At 46.6% G+C, this 25,603-nt stretch overlaps 1 protein-coding gene across 4 annotated transcripts in view; it reads right to left on the bottom strand.

The window, feature by feature from the left end:
- Nucleotides 1-25,603, bottom strand: part of CAMSAP1 (calmodulin regulated spectrin associated protein 1) — a 1,201,485-nt gene that overhangs the window by 955,743 nt on the left and 220,139 nt on the right. The gene's annotated exons all lie outside the window — the stretch shown is intronic.

Here is a 25,603-nt window from a genome sequence, read left to right on the forward strand (position 1 = left end):
TTTTCTTCTTATCTACACATTCATGTACAAACACGCACACATGTAACAACAAAAACTGTCTCACGCACACACGTTAAACAATTATACATTTTCCATCAAACTAATCAGTGAAGGTTGCCCAAAGGACTGGCATGTTTGAGTGTATAAACACCCCTCTCATAGTTAACTTACTCGTTTTTCAAACACATTTTGCAAACGGGAAAATGGGTGGTACAACTGTAGACCTAGTTAAGATGCTTAGACTTAGCTGACTGTACTTATTTAATTCCCCCAGTTGATCGAAGCAACTCCCTCCAGAAAATGTGTTGTTGCATGTCTTCTTTGATAAAAGTCCAACACTTCGATTTCTAAAAAATGCTGTCTGGTCCTTTTAAATAGGTCGTGGTAAACTACAAACGTTTTTTTAGGTTTTCCCCAGTCGCATATTTTTTGTTTTGGAACGAAGGGGTCGCGTGTGCATCACCTGTGACATAGCCATTGGTGGAGAGAAGGTAACGTGGCGTTCTATCCACCCTGTGCACATTCCTAGCATTAGCATGTGTTAGACTTTACGGAAACTGATAGAGCGATTTAGCCCCTACAAAGGATTATTCATTTTACTAACGTTTCTACACAGTGATATCACAAATTACATCGATTGTGGAAAGCTAATGGACAATTTGAAAGTACAAAACAAAAACTGCTCGGTACATTTGAATGGAACACTAGCACTTGAAACGGCACCTAATTTTGCTTTCTATACATATATGCAGGGGAGGAAGGATAGCGGAGGGGCAACACGTTTGTCTTGGAAGCAACACGGTCGAATCCCGACCCACGCTTAGAAACCACTCGTTGGTGTTAAGCACGTTATAAATGAACAATTAAATAAAATAAAATGTGAAATGACAATGAAGGGTCTATTTTGTGAATAATAAGCACTGTGATCATGAATTTTGGGAAGGTTGTGCTTTAATGGCATTTGTTAAGACTTATGCTGATACTCAATATGTGGCTACAATTGTACATACCATACTTTAATACTAAAATGCACCGCCATTGCTTTTTGCACACACGCCCGAGAATCATGGAATTATTGATATTTGTACGTGAATCATACATTGAATGGAATCTAATGGAAGAAAGCAACAGCTCGTGACATTATGATGATGGTTTATCTGGGTCATATGTTATATACACTTTACCCAGGTTGGCTATTAACTGATGTGTTTTTATCTAATTATCGTAAATGTTGAGATTTGTATGTGTTATCTGGCAAATGACTTAACTGTCGAATAAAAGCCTTATGATGATGATGATGATGATGATGATGGTGTGGCTAAAAGTGTACATACCACACTTTAATACTAGAAAGAAAGCAAGCTTTTTAAGGCTACAGAAAGAGGAATTATATAAATCGAGGTGGCAAAATGAACCGACACAGGGGTGCTAGAGCGCAATCAATGAATTGCAATGGGTAATGGTGCTGAACATCCATGATAAAGCAAGTATAAAAGCTGTATGTAGTTCATGTAGGCTTGTGGTAGGAGTAGGCAGAGAAATGTGCAGAAATTATGGTATGAGCCGTTTGGTTTCCCAGTATGCCCCGGCCTCCACCATCAGGCAGCCCTGGCACAGGAGACTGCCAGCTAGTGAGCTCTCTGCATGTCAGATAATAGATTCTGAAAACCTAAATCAACAGATTCTTAGATGTTCTACATTTTTCCGATTGGAGTTCTTTGATACTTAGTTGGCTCACAGCTTTCTAAAATGGTAAGGTGCACAAATTCGCTTTAGGGTAAAGCCAGCAAAATATTTCAGTAGCTCAATGCAAATCTCTCAAAACATCGCTATTTAACAACACCTGACCAAGGACTAATTCAAATGGACGCACAGGCCGACACACAGACTGCACTACTGCTAAAAGATGCCAGCCCAAATTCCGGCTACCCACACTCTGTACAGCGCCCCACTGTTCTGGAGCTACGTCTGCGCTTTAAACAAAAAAATGAAATCCAAAAATAAAATATGCATCAGCTTCATGGACGGTTGTGCACCGTCCGCCCCGAGAGTTGATGGCAGTTATCCGAGCCCGCTGGTGCCCACAGTTAATAATGCACTGGAAGAGAAGTCTTGTCCTGTGACGATGCCATTACAGGTCGTAGGTATTTCTGAAAGCTAATGCATATATCTTGCCATCTGCACATTTATGCTGGTCCACTAAAAAGTGATTTTGTCTTCGTAACATTAAGGTTGCTGTATAAAAGACTAATAAAGGGTGCTCTCTTTTTAGGATTTTTTTCATGTTTCGTCGAAGTGTGAATACCACTACAGCAGCCTTGTGGTGCCTGGGTTACAAGAGACTCTACCCACTCTAAAAACCAACTTCTAAGGGTAGCGAGAATATCTGTAGACTAATTATCGAGCTATTAAGGGAGTGGCTTTTCACACCTTTGTCTTAAACTGTGTGCTAAAGATGAGGACTATCGATATTCTCAAGTTTGTGATTTTTGCTGCAGTCATCAAAAAAGCTGTGCTTAGTAAGCCGGAAGAACCCCTACCTAGGATGGCCCTCAAAAGAGCAAAAAACTTGAGAATATTTGACACATGCACGCGGTGGCAAAAAAGCAACAAGAAGTACACTTTGGGATCTAAGAGAAATTATGGGCCACCATCCATGTGGCCACTGCAAGGTATGTCGCCTCACAAAAAAAGGAAAACTTTTGACATCAAGGTAAGGAATGGACCCCAAGACACTTTTCCAACTGCAAGACCAGCAAATCCATATACATCGTTGAATGCCCATGTGGCTTACGCTATGTGGGGAAGATAACACGCCCCATCAACATAAGAATTGGAGAACACCGTTCGAGGATCAGGTGTAAGGTCCTAACAGCCACATTGGTCAATCACTTCATTGAACTCCAACACTGCCCAGATGACTGTGGTGGATGGTGGATATAGTACGCAAAAACACCAACATAAAAAATGCCCTAACATACAAGGAGGCCTGGTTGATATACAAACTACAGTCTAACAAGCAAGACCTTAACAAGAGGACACCCTTAGTCTTTGAGAGATCATGACCCTTCAATTTGGTTGCCAACAACACTTATCCGTGAGGTACCATTTGACGAAAAGCCACCAGCGTGTTTCTCTATGCAGCTCGGCAACCTACGTTGCCTGTCCTCCCACACACCAGTTACAACAAAGACCCATGGAGCCACACATGGCAAAGTTCATAGCAGCTCGCATCTTAGCACTTGGCACACTACGCCTGCCATTATACACTTTTATATGATGGGAGTTTCCTACCTACCCTAGAGGTAACCCCCTTGCAGAAACATGTATATATGTTTATGCATATGCGCACATGACTTTTTATATATGATACATTACTCACCATAATCATATTTCTGATGCTTGTATGTGCTTAGATTCACATGCTATGCATGGGCTCACATCTAGTGGAAGCTGCAGAGCATTAGATTACAGCTGTTTTCTAAACTTGAAAAGGGACGTGAACAGGGCATGCCACTAATACTGTCCCTAGTGTGACGTCCACTGTACTCATGGTGCTTCACGCGTCGAGGTCCCTCAGATCGTTTCGTTTCTGACATGAGGTGGCATGAGGTGGCATGAAGCAGGTGCAGTAAAGCAGATTATGTATCAGATAAAGCCCAGACAACATCTATGCACCTTCCACTCCAAGTGGAGGAAGGGTGGGGCAAGTGAATGTAAGCAGATACAAGCATCAGAAATATTATTACAGCAAGTAATATATCCCTTCTGAGGCTTGTGGAATCTGCTTATATCAAGTGGTGGATTGTGAGAGGGTACAGCGGCAAACAGTGGTTTTAGCACCACTTGTCCCACCTGAGAATCATCTGCTTTAGAGGGAGTGTCAATGCAGTAGTGCTGAGTAAAAGTGTGGTATGAGCTCCATGTAGCTGCTTCTCAAATGGCATCCAGCGGGACGTTAGCGATAAAAGCCAAGGTAGCTCCTGTACCCCTGGTGGAGTGTGCTCTTGGTGTAAAAGGCAGTGTTTTATTTGGTAGAGAGTAGCAGTGCTGTATGCATCTGACTATCCATCTAGAGATGGCGTTTTTGGAAACACTGTCTCCTTCCCTGCCTGGAGCTATGGAGACAAACAGTTGGTCTGTTTTCCTTAGCAGTCTGGTCTTGTTTACATAGTAAAGGACCACCCTCTTTGTAGCTTTTTCTCAGCTGAGCTTGATGGATTTTCAAAGAAAACTGGTAGTTCGATGGCCTGAATGACATCGAACTTCGAAAGGAACTTAGGTGAAAACCCAGGGTGCGTTCTTAATACCAATTTGTCTTTGTGGATAACAAAGGAAGGGTTTTGCACTGACAAAGCTTGCAGTTCACCGACTCTCCTTATGGAGGTGATAACCACCAGAAAAGCTGTCTTATACGCGAGGTGTTTAAGGCTAGATTTATGCATAGGCTCAAAGGGGGTCGGGGGGGTCCTATGAGCTTTGCTAGAACTACATTTAGGTCCCACCCTGGTGGCGGGTTTGAAACGGTAGGGTGGAGTCTTTTAACTCCCTCCATGAATGCATTAATGGCCGGGACCTTCCACCAGGACACCTTACTTTGAGAAGTGGTGAAGGCGGATAGAGCCACTAGGTGAACTTTGATAGAGTTACAAACTAGCCCCGAGTCTAGTAAGTGGAGCACGTAATGAAGAATGTGTGATGGAGTACATTCTATTGGGTGTATTTGTTTTGACTGACACCAAATTACAAATCTCTTCCACTTGTTAAAATAACAGTGTCTAGTGTATGGTTTATGTGCCTCTCTGAGGATTTCCATACGGTTTATAGTGATAATACCGAAATACAAAATCTCGAACAACCCTCTCCTGAAACGCCCAACCAAACCAGGGCAGTCAATCCACAAATAGCAAAACTATTCCGGCCAGCACCATCTGATCCATTATATATCGGAGGACAGCTTAAACCAGATTCACTAGTAGTCACAACTACCCGGAAGAGTGTGGGTACACCTCTAGCCTCTTCAGACAAGGAGAGCAAGAAGCTCTACACCTTGGGTAAGAAGGTGGCAACCTCGGCAGCGTACCAAGCTAGAATCGCCAACAATTCCACACTGTTGGCCAGCTCTGACTGCAATAAATGAAAATTTCGGCCCTTGGTGATTCTGCTCCACAGCCTCTAAGAAGTAAACTTGCCCTTGTAGCAGCTGAAGGAAAAGCTACTGCCAGCTGTCTGCTAAAAAATAACCTTGACGCTGCAGACGATGCCGGACGCATTCTCAAGCGCCATGCTTGGCTTTGCCAATCCGGTTTTAAGCTGGAGGCACAGGCAACGTTGCTCAACATGCCAGTGAAACCAAATGTACTATTTGGCAAAGCAGTTGAGGATGCTCTAAAGTCGGCCAAAGAGGAGTATGAAACTCTCAAATCTCTTGGCCAACTTACCAACAAACAAACTGGGCAAAGGGGCAGAACATTTTTTGTCGTTTTCACAGACAAAACTCCCAAAGAGGCTCAGGCTATGGACAAAACCAGAATTCTTCATGGAACAGCAACCAGGGTCAAGCGTCCCAGGGCTATCCTAGAGGCCAGCGCAGGGGCTGCGCCAGGGGGGAGAGCCTCCACTTCCAGAGGTGGAGGAACGCCTCCCAAACAATGACAACCCGCTACTGGTCCCCTCCCATGCCTCCCCAGTAGGGGGACGAATTTCAAACTTCACCCACGCATGGGCGGGAATAACCACAGACAAGTGTGTGTTATCGACAGTAGCGGCAGGTTATTGTGTGGAGCTCATAGGAACACCATCATACCTCCCTCTGCGCTAAAGGAAAACATGAAAGAGATCAACGCGCTGCTCCTCAAGGACGCCATCGAGATTGTGCCATACAACGAGGCAAACAAGGGTATTTATTCAACATATTATTCTTGTACCAAAGAAAGATCTGACAATGCGCCCAGTATTAGACTTGCGCCCTGCGAACACTTATGTAAATCCGCAGATGTTTGCATGACAATGCTACAAGAAGTAATTCCCTTGATAAAACGGGGGGGATTACATGGCAACATTGTATATGAAAGATGCCTATTTTCATATTTCAATGCTCCCAGCACACCGAAAACTTTTGCGGTTCCAACTAGCAAACCAGCACTACCAATTCACGGTGCTGCCCTTTGGAATAGCATCAGCTCCCAGGGTATTCACCAAGGTACTGGCGGTGGTGGCGGCGCACTTGCGCAGGGAGGCAATCCCACTGTACCCATATCTGGACGGCTGGCTGATCACAATGGAAAATCACCAAATTTGCTAGCAAAATACCCAAAGAACGATCAATCTACTTTTTCAATTGGGTTTCTCAATCAATGAGAAAAAGTCAAGCCTTCTGCCATACAAGACCAAACAGTTCCTGGGAGCTGTCATAAAACAGAAGAGGGTCTAATCTTTCCATCGAACGAAAGAGTACAACAAATACTGCTGCAAATACCACATTATCTAGCCGGTCGCCATATAACAATACACAAAGCAATGCGCCTGCTCGGGATGAATGCATGTGCATTTACCTGGTCCCACATGCACGATTGCGCATGCGCCCAATGCAAGAGTGGTTGGCGAAACAGGGGTCTCAGGCAAGCGGTCAGTGGGATCATCTAGTGGTCGTTTTACGAACCCTAGTACAAGCTCTAGGCTGGTGAACAAATGAAAACCTGTTGAAGAGGAAAACCCCTCCACGACCCGAAGGTGCACTCAACGGATGGGGGGTTGGGGGCATTACCTTCATCTCACAGCACATGGTCTGCGGACTCGATTCACAGCCCAGAACCACATCAACCTCCTGGAACTTCTAGCAGTGCTCAAAACATTACAAGCCTTCCAAGCACATCTGACCAATCAAACAGTACAAATACTCACAGACAGCACCACTGCAATTTTTTATATAAACAAGCAGGGGGGCAAACATTCTCCAAGTCTGTCCCTGGAAGTGCCACTCAAGCGGGGCATGTTCCTAACATTGTAACATGTTCCAGGGGAACTCCATTCTCTAGCGGACTCACTAAGCAGAGATCCTCTACCAGAAGAGCATGAGTGGCAACTCGACAAAGATATTGTAGACTACATTTTCACACAATGGGGCTACCCCCCGTTAGACTTGTTGGCAGCAAGAGAAAACCAACAATGCCCAGACATTGCATCCAGGTTTCCCCAACACGACTCCAAGGGGGTCACCCTGTGGATGAACTGGTCAGGGAAATTTTCCTACGCTTTTCTCCCAACTCCTCTAATGATCAAAGTGGGGAGCGAGATTCACAAGGAACAAGTGACATTAATCCTCGTTGCTCCTATGTAAGCGAGACAGCCTTGATATCCACATCTGCGCAATGTGTGACCCGATCAAACTCCCGTGCCCATTCAACATGCTCACAAGGCACGGGGGACGACATTACACCCTCAACCCCAGTCCATGAACTTGGCACCTTGGCTTCTGAAGTCAGAGTTTGGCCATTTAAATCTACCTCAGAGGTGTATGGAAAGGTGGTCAGTCAAAAAACCGAAAACAAAATCTCGAACTGCAAAAATATCGAATCCAAAATCTCGAAAAACAAAAATCTCGAATTATTTATTTATTTAGTTATATGTGTTTTTGGGGTCAGGTAAGTAAAAAAAAGGGTTAAAATAAAAAAAAAATAGAAAAAAGGGGGGTTGGGGGGGAACCCCCCCATTTCGAGATAAAAACGTATTAAAAAAAAATTCGAGATTTTTTTTTTTTCGAGATTTTGAACTCGAGATTTTTTTTTTCGAGATTTTGTATTTCGGTATTATCACTATAAACCGATGGAAAGATGTAGTGCTCTTCCCGCCGGGTGTAGTCCCCACAACAGAGCCACCGGCCTGTATCCCGGGGTCAGGGGCTAGCACTTGGGAACGTGACTGTTCCCCGTCACTCTCACCGCCCGAAAAGGCAGCGTCACTGGATGCTCCCTCCACGTCCATGGTGGCCTCGGCCTGCATGGCGTGATGGGCCCAGCGCTTTGTTCTGCAATCCTTAAGGGTCTTGGATCGAAAGAGCTTACAAGCTCGACAGTGCCCTTTGTCGTGGTCGCTGTTTAAACAGAGATTAGAGACCGCGTGTTTGTCAATCCACAGAAATGTTGTATTACAATTTGGGCAGAATTTAAAGGGTGTCTTATCCATGTCGGTGGAAGGCAGCCGGGCGATAAAGGGAAGGGGAGGACAAATATATTGTATAATGACCGCCCCCCACTGTCCCAACTGCCTTCCAAGGCCAAAAGGGGTCAGTCGAAAGTTAACTTTGTCCGACGGAGGCTTGTCCTTTTTCTTGGTCTTCACCGCGTCGAGAGCACGGCGTAAAAGGACAGAAAGAGAAACTATCATTTAAACTTTGCAAAAGCAAATGGCGTTAACTGAAATTGAACTCTGCTTCATGAGACTGCTCACGTTGGTGGAGAAAAAACAATCTGAGGGACGTCGATGCGTGAAGGACCATGGGTACAGTGGACGTCACACTAGGGATAGTATTACTGGCACGCTCTGTCAACGCCCCTTTTCGAGTTTCGAAAACAACTGTAATACTATGTAGCTTCCACTAGATGTCAGCCTATGCATAGCATGTGATCTAAGCAGATTCCATAAGCCTCAGAAATATATATATATATATATATATATATATATATATATATAGTTGTAGTTTCAGGTGTATATGTATTGGCAAGGTCCTTTTGAATAGCGGCCAATTAACAGCATGTGCCCTAGACAAACTAGGATGTGCGCCCTCGCATTGATGGCCACTCAGCATGATATTCAGATGCAGTGCTAGTAGGTCAGTGGCGCACCATGTTAATGCGCGGCCACTAAAAGCCGATTAAGCAAGACACTGGGCAAACACATATCCAAATGCCAAGCCATCTCCCCAACTACACTTTACACTCTAAATCATAGGCGCTCTGTTTGCTGGGCCTTCACGGACCGCCCAAACGCACAGATGCGCATGCGTGCACGCTCTTCGTTAGCAGGATTTCCCGGCCAACCTCTGCGTCTACACAGAGGAGCCTTTCCTGATCGCAAACACAGATACACGGACGGTCACAGATACAGTAAGCAAACAAGATACATTCCCCACACGGGAACAATGCCTTCATCTAGCCACTCGAGCATGGGACAACGCAACATGTTTCTTAACGACAGCAACAGCCATAGTCTGGCAAAACAGACATGCCCAGTCTCCCTATGAAATGAATACAATGGGAACTTAATACAGAACAAGAAGCCCTGAATGCTCCTATCAGGTAATAACAATTGTTCACTTTACTAAGCTGTCACAATTGATTTTAAACACAATTTGGGCAAGCGCGTCACTGAACTAATTATCTGGCCCCCAGTGATTATCTACCCTGTCCGGCCTCCCCCAGTACCCATCTACAGGACCTGCGAGGGGCACACTCTCGAATGTGGTTCCTCTGAAATCCCAAGATACACGGGGACCAAGCCCCATAACCAACACCACATCGAACACTGGGGTGTTGAGTCAAGTTCAGTGTTTACAGACCATTAAAGAGCCTGTTCTTTCACCATTTTTAAACTTGTACTTGCCATTCCACTTAGCTTGTTAATGCATAAATACACATACTGCCCACAAGCTCTACATTTTAGAGTGCACATTTGTTTACCGTAGGTGCACCCAATCCAGTCCAGAAGGCAGTAAAAATGGATGTTCCTTGCCGAAACATCTAAAGCCAGGACCAAGCCTCAAGTCACTTGGCCAACCTCCCTGTTAGGCAGAATCCTGTGCAGTTCCCTCTGGGACCACTGCAAAAGATTTAAGACTACAGGTGGTTGGCAGTAAACCCGATTGGTAGCAGTCTGTACCACCCAGATTTACCTGGTAGCTGTGGCTGAGCAGTCAGACTTCTCTCAAGAAGAGTTAGGCAGTATACAGAGTATTCACAATAGGTCAAACGAACACAGTAGAACAAGCAAACACTGGCCAGAGCTTGGTGTAAAAGAGATATAATTATTTATTTAAAAGCACATCTAGTAAAACACACTGGTACTAATATCAAGCAGTTCAAAAACACGGTCACTAAATGATATACACTCCCTTCAACGATTAGTTAGACAAGTCTTAAGTAAAGCAACACTTATTTTCAGACAGCGGTGAGCGCTTAACGAAGATGGCACTCTAATCAATCGGTTTACAAGGGAGAGAAAGGCAGAGCAAAGATAGAAACAGATCCCAACACTTTCGGAAGAACACAGTAGGAGAAGAAGGCAGGTTAAAACCGTAAAGTCAAAGTTAACAAGGCTCGACCCACTTTAAGAGGCTCCGTTCGAAATGTGTCCAAGGTCACACGGTTGAAAGTGCCCAAAAGTCTCGCACAAGGTTCAGAAAGAGTTGGACCAAAAAGAAAGGGACCAGTTAGATGGTCAAGGCGGCCAGCCCAATCCAGAAGGTTAAGGGATTATTATTACCTTGTAACAATCTTTAGAAAGGGAGGCCTGGCGGACACGGTACCTTAAAATGGTGAGAACGCTCCAGCGGGGACAGTTGTTCCTGGCAGCGGGTGAAAGTCGGTGCTTCGTCCGGAGGAAGAGAGGATCTCGTCGCGGAGGAAAGCAGGAGTCCGTTGCACTGCCAGGGAAGAAACCAGCCGCGGAGTTCTCAATTAAAAGGAGTGGTCCTTTTATTCACGGTCCAGTGGTAAGTGGCTATCCGGTTGCCGGGGTGCTTGGCACGGGCAATTCGACCACAAGACGTCCTGGGATGCGAGAAAAGAAGGTAAACTGGTTGTGCCCACCAGTCAGAGGAAGAAGACTCTCCAGCAGGGGGATCTCCTCTGTCGTTGGGAAGTGGTGAGTCGATTCAGCAGGGCTCCACCGGTGGTGTCGTCGTAGCAGGTCGGCTCAGCTTCTCCCTCGTCGGATTTTCAGGTCATGTGGCGACTTCTGAAGTTCCAGCCCCAAAAGCCCTGCTTTTATGCAGCACACCCCAATTCACTCAGCCTAGCTGTCAATCAAACATGCTAAGTGGTGAGCCGGCCGGCTCACCACTTGGGCAAATCACACAAGAGTGCGACTTGAGTTACCAAGGTTCCTCAGTCCAGGGTGCCTAAACCCCCTCCCACACCCCCTGTGGTACCCAGACAGAGTGGCACCACTTTTGGAGGCTTCTGTGGAGAAGCCCGCCAAAAAGTGGAACAAAGGGCTCGACCTTTGGTTTGGAGTTACAGAGGCGAACACAAACGGCATTTTAAAACTGAGTTCTGGCAGAAAATACCAACCAGTGAATATTAAATAAACCAGCGGTATGTCCGAGGCTATGTTAAAAAGTATTAGCCTCGAACAATGGGAAAATCCCATAGAGATATATTCGCGGTTGAATATAAAAAGTAGTATCCACTGCCACCAGCCAAAACTCGACGAGGGGGGGACGGGACAGTGCCCCCTCGAATAACAGACCCAGGGGCAATCGAATTGCCCCGACCAGTACGTCCACAATATGATGGTTTGTAATGGTTCTGTTAGTAAGTTGGGACTAGTAAAGCCAATGGTGACTTTACATGCCCTGGGAGACAGTAGTCAGTCCCAGGGTATGGAGTATATGGTGGGGGGTCACTATGATACCCCGGTGTTACTGCACAGAGGGTGCTGTGTAACACATATAGAAAAAATACATGAGACCCTATGGAGTAAAGGACCCCATAGCCCATAAATCACATTAACATTCAAAGGAACACCATAAATCATGTCCAAGAGTGGGAGAAAAACAGTCTCACTCTTGCTGGAGAAAAAAACAAACTCCAGAAATCCAGCAAAGCTGCTGGGGGACTCACTAGGTTAGGCAATTCAGCCTAAACAGAGAATTCTCCCTAACACTCCCCCCACCTTTCTGCTAAATATTAGCCACGTCCACTACAGGTTTGGTCTTTGGACTTCGTGAAATAGATACTAAACTACAAACAGCCCTCATTTAAAAAAAACACATTTCTAGCTCTCAGCAAAGCGACTGGAAACAACACAGGAAATCAAGTGCCCCTGCTTTTGCAAACAGACCTTTGTTCTAGCCACTCAATTCAGACCCTATAGATCTAGATGCTAGAAGGAATTAATCATTTGTTTGATGATATGTCCATGAATGTTATTAGCTACTTCTGATTGATGTTTTGCACAATACATTTATGTTTAGTCGTTATGTATATTAAGTGTTTTATGTCTAAAGTAAAGCAATATAAGAAAATAACTTTGTAATCATGATCTGATTCAGGAAACTTGTAATCCTTCAATTAAGAGAAACCGATAATAAATACTATAGGGTAATGAGAAAAATCCTTACCAACGAAACCAAATAAGACTTCTGATGTGGATTTATAATGGTTTCATTGCCACCTGGAAGGGATGTAAATTAGGCACACCACACAAGGATGATGAAAGAAGAGAAAGAAATGATCTCACGTCATCTATTAGGACGCCCCCCTTTGTTACAATCGTGCTTCCACTTTGAACATGGTGAACACCTAATTTTCATCCTTGTGAATATTTTAAATCGGCTGGTTGTGATGTGTGTATTACTAATACTCACTCAGTTCTCTATAAAAAAGTTCATATGGGGAACAGAGAGACAACCCGTATATAAAAACAAATTCACTCAGTCTTTAGTACAAGCACACTAGTGCCAAAAAAAGATTAATTGCTTTAATTAGCATTCTCTGATAGTGTGATTTTTTTTTTTTTACATACGAGATTGAACAAAGTTTATTAACAAATGTAGTGTAAAATAATGGTGCATTAAGCATTTTTTTTATAAATCGCCCTTGATTTGTTAATGTCACAACGAAGAGTGTGATTACCATTTTCAACCATTAATAATAATTTGTTAAAGCATATTTTGTCTATACTTTTTCGTATAGGTATACATTTTCACCCAGCCCATTCAACAATTATTTTCAAAAAGAAATTGATCTGCCCCTGGGCTGAAAACGAACAAGGTCAAAAGATCTGTTTTAGGGTTTGATTCTCATTCAGGATGGTATAAAACCATGATTTAGTTCACTATACCTGTCACATGGGAAAAATATCTATTTGCAGATAAGTCCTTGTCGATCCAGCCTACATGGACTGTCCTTGTAGGTCCAACCTACAAAGACAGTCCAGCACCCATACATGTGTTTCTGCCTTGCTGGGAATCACCAGTGAGTGTGCATCTCTAAGCCTCAGAATTTATTTTCCCCAGTAGAGGGCGCTGTGCGTCAACGTCCGTCGAGTAGGTGTTCCTCGACAGCCACCGTATCGACGCCGACGTCATCATGCCTATAAATGGCCACGCGTAGCGTCCGTTGCTCAGTTCCGTTTTGTAGAGTAAGGTAGTTATTGCATGAATGGTTACTACCCTTGAAGGAGCGTAAGCTGCAACCACAAGGGAAATGTTATTGCGGGGATGGATGGGAGGGGCGATAAGGAATACGTCGGAGGAACATCCCATCGAAAGAACGTTACAAGTTAAGAAGTAACTTGTTCTTCGAAGGGATTGTGGCCTCCGACGTATTCCTTATCTATGATAGACTCCCATAGCAGTGGTATGTGATTGGAGGCGGGAGTAAGAGATGCCATATTACTCTTTAAGAATGAACAGAGTGTAAGACAGCTTTGCCAAATCTAGTCTCTTGACTAGAGGAGGAATCGAGGCTATACAATTTGGTAAAGGTATGTGCGGACGACCATGTGGCAGCCGCACATATGTCTCGAATTGGTACCCCTCTTTGAAGAGCCGAGGAGGCTGCGATACCCCTGGTCGAATGAGCCCTTAGATTTTGAGGGGGCTCTTTCCCTGCCAGTTTGTAGCATTCCAGAATGGCTAAAATAATCCATCTGGAGATGGTTTGTTTGGTTATTGGTAATCCCAATTTATGTCCTGCGTAACCTACAAAGAGTTGGTCTGCTTGTCTAATTTTAGCAAGTCTACTGATATAAAAACTCAAGGTTCGCTTAGGGTCCAGCCTGTGTAGTCTCTCTTCCTCTTTCCCCGGATGGGGAGGAGGATAGAATGAAGGTAAAGTAATCTTCTGAGTAATGTGAAATTCATAAACTACCTTTGGGAGGAAGTTAGGCTTCACCTGTAGGACGACTTTGTCCGTGTGAAAAATTATATGAGGAGGTTTACAAGATAGGGCTTGTATCTCGCAAACCCTTCTAGCAGATGTTAATGCTACCAATAAAACAGTTTTTATGGTGAGAAACTTCAATGAACAAGAGTGGAGTGGTTCAAAAGGAGCACCCTTTAGGAAGTTTAAAACTAGATTTAAGTCCCATAAGGGAACTTGAAATGGTCTTGCAGGGTAAACATTAGTTAGACCTTTCAGGTATTGTATTACCAATGGAATTTTGAAACGCGATGGCTCCTCTGCAGAGCGCTTAAAGATTGATAGCGCTGCGAGATAGACCTTAATAGTGCCAACTTGAAGGCCTGAATTTGCCAAATAAAGTAAGAAGGATAACACCGCAGGTGTACCACATGAAAAGGGTTCGTTATTCTTTTCTCTGCACCAGCTGCAAAATGTATTCCAACGGCAGCGGTATAGAGTTTTAGTTGCTGGCCTTCTGGCCGAAAGCAACACCTCCATGACGTCATCTGGAAGGTCCCAATCCTTGTACCTCAACCTTTCAGATACCAAGCGTGAAGGTTGAGGGTCTTGATGACTGGATGGAGAACCTGACCTCCCTTCTGCGAGAGTAGATCCTCTCTGTACGGTAGACGAATTGGAGGCTGGATGGACATGTCCAGAAGGTCCGGGTACCAGGTTCTCCTGGCCCAATCCGGGGCAATTAGGATCATGGTCTTCCGAAACCTTCTCAAGCTCCTGATCATTTGAGGAATGACAGGGACCGGAGGAAACGCGTACAGAAGTGGGAACTCCCAGTCCACTACGAACGCGTCTCCTAGAGCTCCTCTCGGGGGAAATTCCCTTGAGCAAAATCTGTCGCACTTCCTGTTGATACTGGTGGCGAACAGATCCCCTTGAGGGGTTCCCCAAAGGGCGAAGATCTCTTGAAGGACTTCCTGAGCTATCTCCCACTCGTGGGAGACTGTGTTCTGCCTGCTCAGAGCGTCCGCTGTCAAGTTCTTCTCTCCGGCTAGGTGAATTGCTGATAGAGAGATTCCTTCCTGAATTGCCCAAAACCAGAGCTGCATCGCCTCTATGCACAGTGGCAGTGACCCTACGCCTCCTCTTTTGTTGAGGTAGTGCATGGCCACTGTATTGACCGTCATTATCAGGACGTTTCTCCCCCGTACAGACGGCAGAAAAGCCTTCAGTGCCAGTCTGATGGGTCTCAGCTCCAACAGGTTGATGTGTAGTCTGGACTCCGATGGAGACCAACGACCGCTGATGGTCAAGTCGTTAGCATGGGCTCCCCATCCCTTGAGTGAGGCGTCTGTGACTACTGTGATCTCCGGCCATGGTTGCCAAAACAGTTCTCCTTTCAAGATGTTCTCTGGAGAGGCCCACCATTGACGGTCGTAGGCTGCCTTGTCCGGAATCCGGAGGAGATCTGTCATCCTCCCTGAGAATTGTGACCACTGAGTCCTCAGTGCCCACTGAAGGGATCTCATTCTCAGGCGAGCCTCTGGCACAAGGGATATGCAGGATGCCATGAGGCCTAGCAACCTCAAAAAGTCGAAGGCTGGGAGACGTTGGGCATTTTGCAACCTGGTGACCATCTGCAGAATATCTTGAGCCCTCACCTCTGGTGGCGAGGCTTTTCCCAGGGACGTGTCCAGGACTGCTCCAATGAACTGGAGTCTCTGTGATGGTATCATCTGTGACTTCTTTAAAATTGAGGGAGAAGCCCAGCTTGTGAAGGAAGTGGCAGACAATCTAGTTGGATCCGAGCTTGTTCCGAAGAAACTGCTCTGATCAACCAATCGTCCAGGTAGGGGTAGACGTGAATCCCTTCCCTCCTTAGACTTGCAGCCACAACCGACATTAGCTTGGTGAAAACCCTCGGGGCGGAGGTCAGCCCAAATGGCAGAACTCGAAATTGATAATGAGAGTTGCCAATTGTGAACCTCAGGTACTTCCTGTGCTTGGGATGGATTGGCACATGGAAATAAGCATCCTGAAGGTCCAGAGATACCAACCAGTCCTGAAGCTGAAGGATCTGAGAGAGAGTTACCATCTTGAACTTGTCCTTCCTGAGGAACTTGTTCAGTTCTCGTAAGTCCAGGATGGGTCTCAGTTCTCTGTCTTTCTTTGGTATGAGAAAGTAGGGGGAGTACCAGCCCTTGTTCCTGTCCGCTACAGGTACCGGTTCTATGGCACCTTTCTCTAGCAGGTCTACAATTTCCTGCAAGGGGAGCAGATCCGGCACTTTCAGAGAGCTGTTCCCCGGTGGATGGCTCTGAGGGATGCGTAGAAAAGGCAGGCAGTAACCTTGGGCAACTGTCTCCAATGCCCAAGCATCTGACGTAATAGCCCGCCATTCCGTCAGATGGTGAGTTAACCTGCCCCCTACAGGTGTCTTGTGATGGGAGACCTCAGAGTGGTTTGGGAGCGGCGGATGCAGTTGCCGAAGGTAAAGCGGCTCCTGCTCCTGCTGATGCGGCTTTCTTTCCTTTACCCCGTCCACCACGGGTAAATTGTCCTTGGCCTCTTTGAGCCGGCCGTCTTCTGCCTCTTCCATATGAGGAATAATAGCGAAAGGGCCTTCCTCTCCAAGAGAATCCTGAGGGACGAAAATTAGTTTGGCGGATTGCAGCTCGTAGTGACTTAGCTGCTGCTTTAGATGTTTGCAGTTTTTCCAAACTGTCATCCGCCTTCTTACCAAACAGAGAAGAGCCGTCAAATGGCATATTCAAAAGTCTGGCCTGTACGTCAGAAGCAAAGCCGGACTTTCTCAACCATGCATGCCTGCGGATTGTGGTACTTGCCGCCATGGCCCTGCTGATACTGTCAGCAGAATCAATGCCAGTTTGAAGGGACTCTCACATTGCATCTTTACCATCTTTGATGATATTTAAAAATGCGTCCCTTTCTTCTCCTTCCTGGAGGCAGTCAGCCGCTGATGAAGCCCACTCCCAAAGAGTGTGGCTGAACCTAGCGAGCGTACAAGTCGCATTAACAGATTTTAAAGCCATGCTACAGGCCGACAAGACTTTCTTAGCCATGGCATCATATTTTTTATCATCCCTATCCTGTGGAGCAGTGGGGTAGGCAGATGTACTGCCTGATGAAGATGCAGCCTGGACCACCAGACTCTCTGGAGTAGGGTGCTTACATAGGTATTCAGGGTCAGCAGCAGATACCCTATATTTCGCTGACAACTTCTTGTTAACCGCAGGGACAACTTCAGGAGTTTCCCAGTTAGTTACAATCTTTCTTTGTAAAGCAGAATCAAAGGGAACCACAGGATCCTCCTGTGGACCTTTATCCAGAAGATCTGTGAGGTCATCCTGTTGAAAAACAGGTGAAGGCGCAGACCAACCCATGAACTCCATAATTCTTGATATTAGGGTTCTATAAGGGGTTTCAACATGTTCCCCTGGGTCTGGTTTGACAAATTCCACCTCTGGGGAAGTGTCTAGGCCACTTGCTTCCTGTAATGCATCCTGAAGGTCTTTCAACCTTCTTTCCTCAGAGGCAAAAGTCTCTGGTTCAGGTGATGTGGTCCTCTGCAGCCCAAAAGGCCTTTCTTGATCAGAATCTTCTCTTTCTTCATAAATTGAAGTTAAGGGGGGATGCTCTGGCCTGTGAAATGGTATAAAACCCATCTCTAAAGCAGAGGGAGCCATCATCAGTGGCCTTGAAAAGGTCGATGTCATCGACGCCGATGTAAAAATCCTCGAAGGCGCCGACAAAGGCGTCGAGAAAACTGGAAGAGGCCTCGAAGAAGTCGAGAGGATCGGAATCGTGCTCGAGGATGTCGACGACGTTCTAGACGTCGTGTGGGAGGCTCTCGGTGTAACCGTTGGCTGTGGAGTAGCCGTGTTTTTTTTTTTTTTTTCGGCGTCGATGTCGGCATCGACTCGATCGACGGATGCGTCGAAGAACCCTTCGATAACGGAGTCGATGGCGCCGATCTATGCTTTGAAGGGGCTTTCGACGATGGCGTCGAAGATGCTTTACTTTCCGATGGCTCATGGCGCTTTCGGGTCGACTCTTTCACCGGGTGCTGCGACTCGCAGCGTTTAGATTTTTTGCGCTTTTCACCCGGGGTATCACCCTCAGCTGACTTCGAGGGGGTCGAGGCTGTTTTCTCGAAGACGCTTAGCATCTTTTTTCTGAATTCCTCCCACTCAGCCTGAGAGCTGTGTTTTGTGGGGCAATTTACTCTTTCAGGGGAACTAGAAGACGACGACAAAGGAGATCTTCTACGTCTCTTCTTCGAGTGTCTAGACCTCGACGAGTGGTGGGAGCCACTTCGAGACCTAGACCGAGAATGCTTTCGACGGTGAGGAGACGAATGTCTCGACTCTACCGCGGAAACTTTCGAGGAAGTTAAAACTGACTTACCTCTCTCGAGCTTCCCCTTACACTCCTTCAAGGCTTTCGCCGTCATGGATAGGCATTCCTCACACTCCGAACACTGGTGTTCGATTCCCATCGAGTAAAAGTCGGTTTTCTCGAGGAAATATGAATATATTTCGACTGACGAACTGAGCAACGGTATTCCGAGGCACATGAAGCGCGGAAAAACAGAACTGAGCAACGGATGCTGCACGTGGCCATTTATAGGCATGACGAAGTCGGCGTCGATACGGTGGCTGTCGAGGAACACCTACTCGACGGACGTCGACGCACAGCGCCCTCTACTGGGGAAAAAAAAATTCGAGGCCAGCAAGCTGGAGATACAAATATCATAGATAAGGAATACGTCGGAGGACACAATCCCTTCGAAGAACAAGTTACTTACCAACTGGTAACGTTCTTTCGATTGGATGTTCCTCCAACGTATTACTCATCTTAGATGTATTCCATCCAGCTTTAGCTGCTTTGCAAAAATTCTCGGCAGAGGGCGACGTGCGTCGATGTCGTCGAGTCGATGGTCCCTCGAAGGCCCCCGTCGAGGGTGACGTCATCTGGTATACAAGTAGCATGCGCGGCGCCCGTTGGCCTCAGTTCTGTTCCCCCCCCCCCTCACTCTTGTTCTACTATGTAGATTGTACCGGTAGTCAGGTATCAGCCTTGCAAGAGTTGAAGTGGCATTAACCTGGAAAAATCTAGGAGTGGTAGTCTGGGAGGGCGATGAGGAATACGTTGGAGGAACATCCAATCGAAAGAACGTTACCAGTTGGTAAGTAACTTTTTCTTCGTGTGGATTGTGTCCTCCAACGTATTCCTCATCTTAGATAGACTCCCAAAGCATTATGGACAATTCTCTGGAGGAGGGAGTAGATGTTTTGATACCCTTAAATGGCTGAATATAGTACTGCTTTACCAAAATTCAGCTCCTTAGACTGGGAAGCATCCAGACTATAGAATTTTGAAAAAGTATGCAGCAAAGACCAAGTTGCTGCTTCACAAATGGATTTTATGGGAACATATCTTTGAAGGGCTGTCTAAGAAGCGCTGCCTCTGGTGGAATGGGCCCTTAAGACTTCTGGTGGGTTTTCCTCTGCTAATCTGTAGCATTCTGAAATGCAAAGCACAATCCAACGTGATATGGTTTGTTTTGACACCGATTGACCCAATTTCCTTCCGGTATAGCCAATGAAAAGTTGATTATCCACTCTAAGCTTGGAAAGCCTAGAAATGTAAAAGCTTCAAGCTCTTCTCAGGTCCAACCTGTGCAATCTTTCCTCCTCCTTACTAGGATGAGGTGGAGGGTAGAATGCGGGTAGAACAATTTTCTGATATAAATGAAAATCGGACACAACTTTAGGTAAAAATGAGGGTTTAACCCTTAATACCACTTTGTCCCTATGGAACACAGTATACGTTGGCCCAGAAGACAGTGCCTGCAATTCGCTCACTCTTCTTGCAGATGTTAAAGCAACTAGGAAAGCAGTTTTCCATGTCAGTAATCTTAATGGACAAGTGTGCAAGGGTTCAAAAGGGGCACACATTAAGAATTTTAGAACCAGATTAAGATCCCAAATTGGTACTTGGAAAGGATAAGGAGGAAACACATTGGTGAGTCGTTTAAGAATTGTACTACTATTCTTCTGACGAGCGCTTGAAGATGGAAAGCACTGCAAGATGACCTTTAATGGTCCCAACATTTAGACCTCCATGTGCTAGGGACAAGACGAAGGACAGTACTTCCGGAATAGAACATAGAAAAGGATCAACATTCTTTTCTCTGCACCAGTTGCAAAACTTTTTCCAACGGCAACGGTATAGAGATTTTGTTGCTGGTCTTCTTGCTGAAAGCAACCCCTCCATGACGTCATCTGGAAGGTTCCAATCCTTGTAACTCAGCCTTTCAGATACCAAGCGTGAAGGTTGAGAATATTGACCTCTGGATGGAGAACCTGATCTTCCATTTGTGAGAGAAGGTCCACTCTCTGAAGAAGACGTACCGGGGGACAGATGGACAGGTCTAGAAGGTCCGGGTACCATGTTCTCCTGGCCCAAACTGGGTCAATTAGGATCATGCGGTTTCCGAACCGTCTCAGTCTCCTGATGACCTAAGGAATGACGGGAATCGGAGGCAACACGTATAATAGTGAGAAGTTGTACTCCACCACGAACGCGTCCCGTAGGGTTCCTCTCGGGGGAAATTCCCTTGAGCAATACCTTTCGCACTTCCGGTTGATTCTGGTCGCAAATAGGTCTACTTGAGTGGTTCCTCAAAGGGCGAAGATCTCTTGAATGACTTCCTGAGCCAGTTCCCACTCGTGGGACACAGTGCTCTGCCTGCTCAGAGCATCCGCCGTCATATTCTCCTCCCCGGTTAGATGAACTGCTGTTAAGGAGATTCCTTCTTGAATTGCCCAATACCAGAGCTGCATTGCCTCTCTGCACAGAGGTAAGGACCCTACACCCCCTCTTTTGTTTAGATAATGCATGGTCACTGTGTTGTCTGTCATTATCAAGACATTTTTTCCTCTGACAGATGGTAGAAAAGCCTTCAGCGCTAGTCTGATTGCTCTCAGCTCTAAAAGGTTGATGTGTAGTTTGGACTGCTGATTGTCAGATCGTTGGCATGAGCTCCCCAACACATTAGTGAGACGTCCATCACTACTGTAATCTCTGGCCATGGTTGCCAAAAATGCTCTCCTATTAGAATATTCTCTGTGCAAGTCCACCACAGAAGATCTTGCTGAACTTTGTTCGGAATCTGAAGAAAATCTGTCATTTGACCTGAGAGCTGGGACCATTGAGTCTTTAGAGCACATTGAAGGGATCGCAACCTCAGGCGTGCCTCTGGCACTAGGAAGATGCAGGATGCCATGAGGGTGAGTAACCTTAAGAAGTCGTAGGCCTGGAGATTTGGAATTTGGAAACCATCTCAAGAATGTCTTGAGCCCTCGACTTGGAGGCGAGCTCTTTCACAAGGATGTGTCTAATACAGCTCCTATGTACTGGAGCTGTTGGGAAGGTGTAATTTGTGACTTCTTGAAATTGAGGGAAAAGCCCAGTTTGTGGAGGTAGTGGCAGGTGACTTTCAGATGATCCAGTGCTTGTTCGGCAGAACGTGCCCTGATCAACCAATCGTCCAGGTAGTGGTAGACACGAATCCCCCCTCACCCGAGATACACTGCAACCACCACCATGAGCTTGGTGAAGACCCTCGGACGGAGGTCAATCCGAATGGCAGGACCCGAAACTGGAAGTGCGAGTCGCCAGCCGCAAACCTCAAGTACTTTCTGTGCTTGGGATGAATCGGTACATGAAAGTAAGCATCCTGTAGGTCCAGAGACACCAACCAATCCTGAAGTTGAAGGGCCTGGAGGACTTGAGAAAGAGTAACCATCTTGAATTTGTCCTTCCTGAGAAGTTTGTTCAACCAACCCAAGTCCAGGATGGGTCTAAATCCCCCATCTTTCTTCGGGATCAAAAATAAGGGGAATACCAACCCTTGTTCCCCTCCGCTACAGGCACCAGTTCTATAGCACCTTTCTCCACCAGGGTCAAGATTTCCTGCACAAGGAGCGAATCTGGAAGCTTCAAAAAGAGTTTCCCCGGTGGATTGTTGCGAGGCAGCTTTAGGAAGGGAAGGCAGTAGCCGTTGGCTATTGTATCCAGAACCCACGCATCCGAAGTAATGGCTCGCCACTCTTCGAGATGCTGAGACAGCCTGCCCCCAACCGGCGAACCATGAGACATGGCCTCATGACTGTTTTGGAGCGGCAGTGTCTGAAGGCAAAGAGGCAGCTGTCCGAGCGGCTTTGGCACCTCTAGTTCCCAGACCACCATGGCTACTTTTTCGCTGGCCCCTTTGACTGGCGGCCCCTCTCGTTCTACCAAAGGAGGAGTAGTAACGAAAAAGAACCTCCCCTCCTCTGCTGTGCACTAGGACGAAAAGGCGGAGGTTGACGCACAGCTGCGCTTAAAAGATTTTGCCACAGCTTTTGAGGTCTGCAACCTCTCAAGGCTCTCGTCAGCCTTGTTGCCAAAAAAATGTGTGCCATCAAAGGGCATGTTCAAAAGAGGGGCTTGCACATCTGGGGCAAAACCCAACTTCTGCAAATCTGCCAATAACGGTGCTCGCAGCCATGGACCGGCTAACACTGTCGGCCGTATCCAAACCCGACTGAAGGGATTCACACATGGCATCCTTGCCATCTTGCACGAGAACAAGGAACCCATCCCTTTCCTCCCCCTCAGGAATATGCTCAGCCGCTAAAGAAACAGTTCCACAGAGTGTGTGAAAACCTTGCTAAGGCACAAGTGGAGTTGGCTGATTTCAATGCCATACTCCCAGCAGAAAATATCTTGCAAGACCAACCGTCAAAGCATTTGTCGTCCCTATCAGGAGGGATGGTAGGCTACGCCGCCTGCCTCGAGATGGCCGTAGCCACCTGAACCACCAAACCCTCGTGAGTGGGGTAAGTGGATAAATAGCTGGGGTCACTAACGGAAGGACGGTACTTCTTTGTCAATGATTTATTAACAGCTGGAAGAGATTCCGGTGACTGCCAAGCAGCTGCCACCCTTTTCTGTAAAGTGAGATGAAAAGGTAACAACGGGTCAGAGGACAGACCTTGGTCTAAGATGTCCGTAAGATCATCTTGTACAAAATCCTTCACCCTAGCCATGAGCCGCCTGTATGACGACTCTGCATTAGCCCCAGGCTCAGGCCTGCCAAATTCCACTTCCGGAGAAGTGTCCAGCCCACTGGCATCATTGAGAGTTTGCCTTAACTCCTGCAATTGACCGTCTCCGGAAAAGACAAGAGCCACATCCTACTCAACAGGGTCCTCAAAATCAGACCTTTCTTCCTCCTCATATATGTCATCCAGGTAGGTGAAAACCCGGTCTGGGGACAGAAGGAGGCCTGGAGTCCACCACTGGCCTCACAGACGTAGCAGTAGCCTTCCTTGAAGGATCCACCAGATCAGGGTACTCCAATGGTACATTTCGGGCAAAAATCGCAGAAGGAGCTGAAGGCGCCGAAGGCTTCAGCGTCGAAAGCGGCAAAGGCTTCGGCGTCGACAACAGTGCTGATGGTGGATAAGAAAGCAAAGCCTCGAGGTCCAATTCCGATAGACAGCGCCAACGGAGTCGACGCAGGCTTCGAACCCTTAGTAGGTTTCTGCGGTCTCGCTAGAGACGAGTACCGAGACCTGGATGCACGTATCTTGCAACTATCCGGAGCCTTGTCCGAACGGGACCTCGAAGGTTCCCGGTGCGAGTCCCGTCGAGGACCCGAGCCCGAAGGCGTGCGAGCCACAGTACAAGACCGTTCCCTGCCGGCTTTGTTAGAAGGTGCAACCGGACCGTGCCCTGCGATTGGAAAATTGCTAACATCTGCTCCTTAAAGGCAGCCCATTCCTCCGGAGTCGAGGACTTTGTCGGGCATGCCACTTTCCTCGAGGCACCATCCTCCAAGGAGGACGGAGAAGGCGACCGGTGATGGCGCTTCCTAGAATGCCAGAAACCACTCCAGGACCAAGATCCCCGGGCCTCCTCCCGACGCTGAGAGTTGCCTCTCGAGTTTTCGGTGGAAACCCCTTTGGGCAATTTAGATTTTCGGGACTTACTGGGTTTAGAACCCCTACCCACCTGAAGCTTCCCCTTACGCTCCCACAAGGCCTTGGCAGTCAGCGACTAGCATTTCGAACAGTCGTCAGTGTCGTGACTCTCGCCCAAGCACCATAAACAAATGCGATGCAGGTCGGTGATCGACATTAGGAGTCGGAGGGGTCGAAGAAGACATCACTACGATGAAACACACAAGGTGCGCCGAGTTCTCGAAGCAAACACATTTGCGGAAAAAACAGAACTGAAGCTACGGGCGCCGTGCGTCCTATTTATAACATCCGGTGACGTTGCCCTCGACGGCGGCCTTTTAGGGACATCGACCCGACGTCATCGACACAGGACGCCCTCTGCCGAAAAAGTTTCCAAAGTGCACAGCTGTGGACATTACAGTTGAAGAACTTCAACTGAGCCCACTCGTTTAGTTAACACCAACTGCCTTACCAGTCCTAGATTCAAATTATCAAAGGTCGGGGGTAGCAGCTTTCCTGTCAAGGCTGCTCAACTCTGGAATTCCTTGCCGCCACACCTTTGATCGGATCAATCATATTTGAATTTTAGACATAACTGCATCAATTGGCTCAAGACAACCAGCCACTAAGGCATGTCAGCCTCACTAAATTGTAAATAGCCTTAAAGTTTTTGCTACTAAGATACCTGCACATTGTTTCTGCGTGTTTCTGCGTGTACCTTTATTCCCTGTATGTTATAACCTGTAACTGCTACTTCATTGCCTTATTTTTATTCTTTCAATTTTTCTATCTGCCATGTGTAACCTACTGTTGTAACCTAAGCTGCAAGCCTTCTTGTAACCACTGCGCCCCTGATGCCCTTCGGTCTCGCACGCAATATAAATAAACTTCCTGACACAGACTATCAGTTTTAATTAGAAAGCGAAATACCACCTTAGCACAGGGCAAGGCAGGTATTGCCCCCAACCTCTTTTGTGATTTTAATAAAAGGTTTATAGCCCATAATGTACTCTGTTGTCTGTCTACTTCCTGATGCCGTCACAGTGGGAATAGACCGATATGCACAAGGTTATTTCTCCTCTGAAATATACAGTGAGATAAAACGTCTGCACACAAGACTGTTGGTAAAACCGGACTGTAAGTAGGTGGAGCACGGCCCTCACCTTGAGACTTAAATAAAAAAAATGTATAGCGCGCTTCATACCCAAAGGTTTCTAAGCGCAGACCCCGGGGATTGAACCCATGTTGCTTCGCGTTATCTTGCTTCCAAGACGAGTGCATTGCCCCCGAGCTATCTCCCGAGACGTGAAGCACAGACAGAACGCTGGAAGCCGTGAGTGCTAGTAGTCACTTAAACCACCACACCCAAGGCCACTGAGCTGGCCAGAAAAATCAGGCAAGTCTTGATCACATCCTGAACTCTCTCCTCCAAAAGGAAGAACATTGGCCATGCAAGTATTCCAAACAAAGTCAATAAAGGTCAGC

This window comes from Ambystoma mexicanum, chromosome 8, assembly GCF_040938575.1.
Source record: "Ambystoma mexicanum isolate Mex_15411 chromosome 8, UKY_AmexF1_1, whole genome shotgun sequence".
NCBI lineage: Eukaryota > Metazoa > Chordata > Amphibia > Caudata > Ambystomatidae > Ambystoma > Ambystoma mexicanum.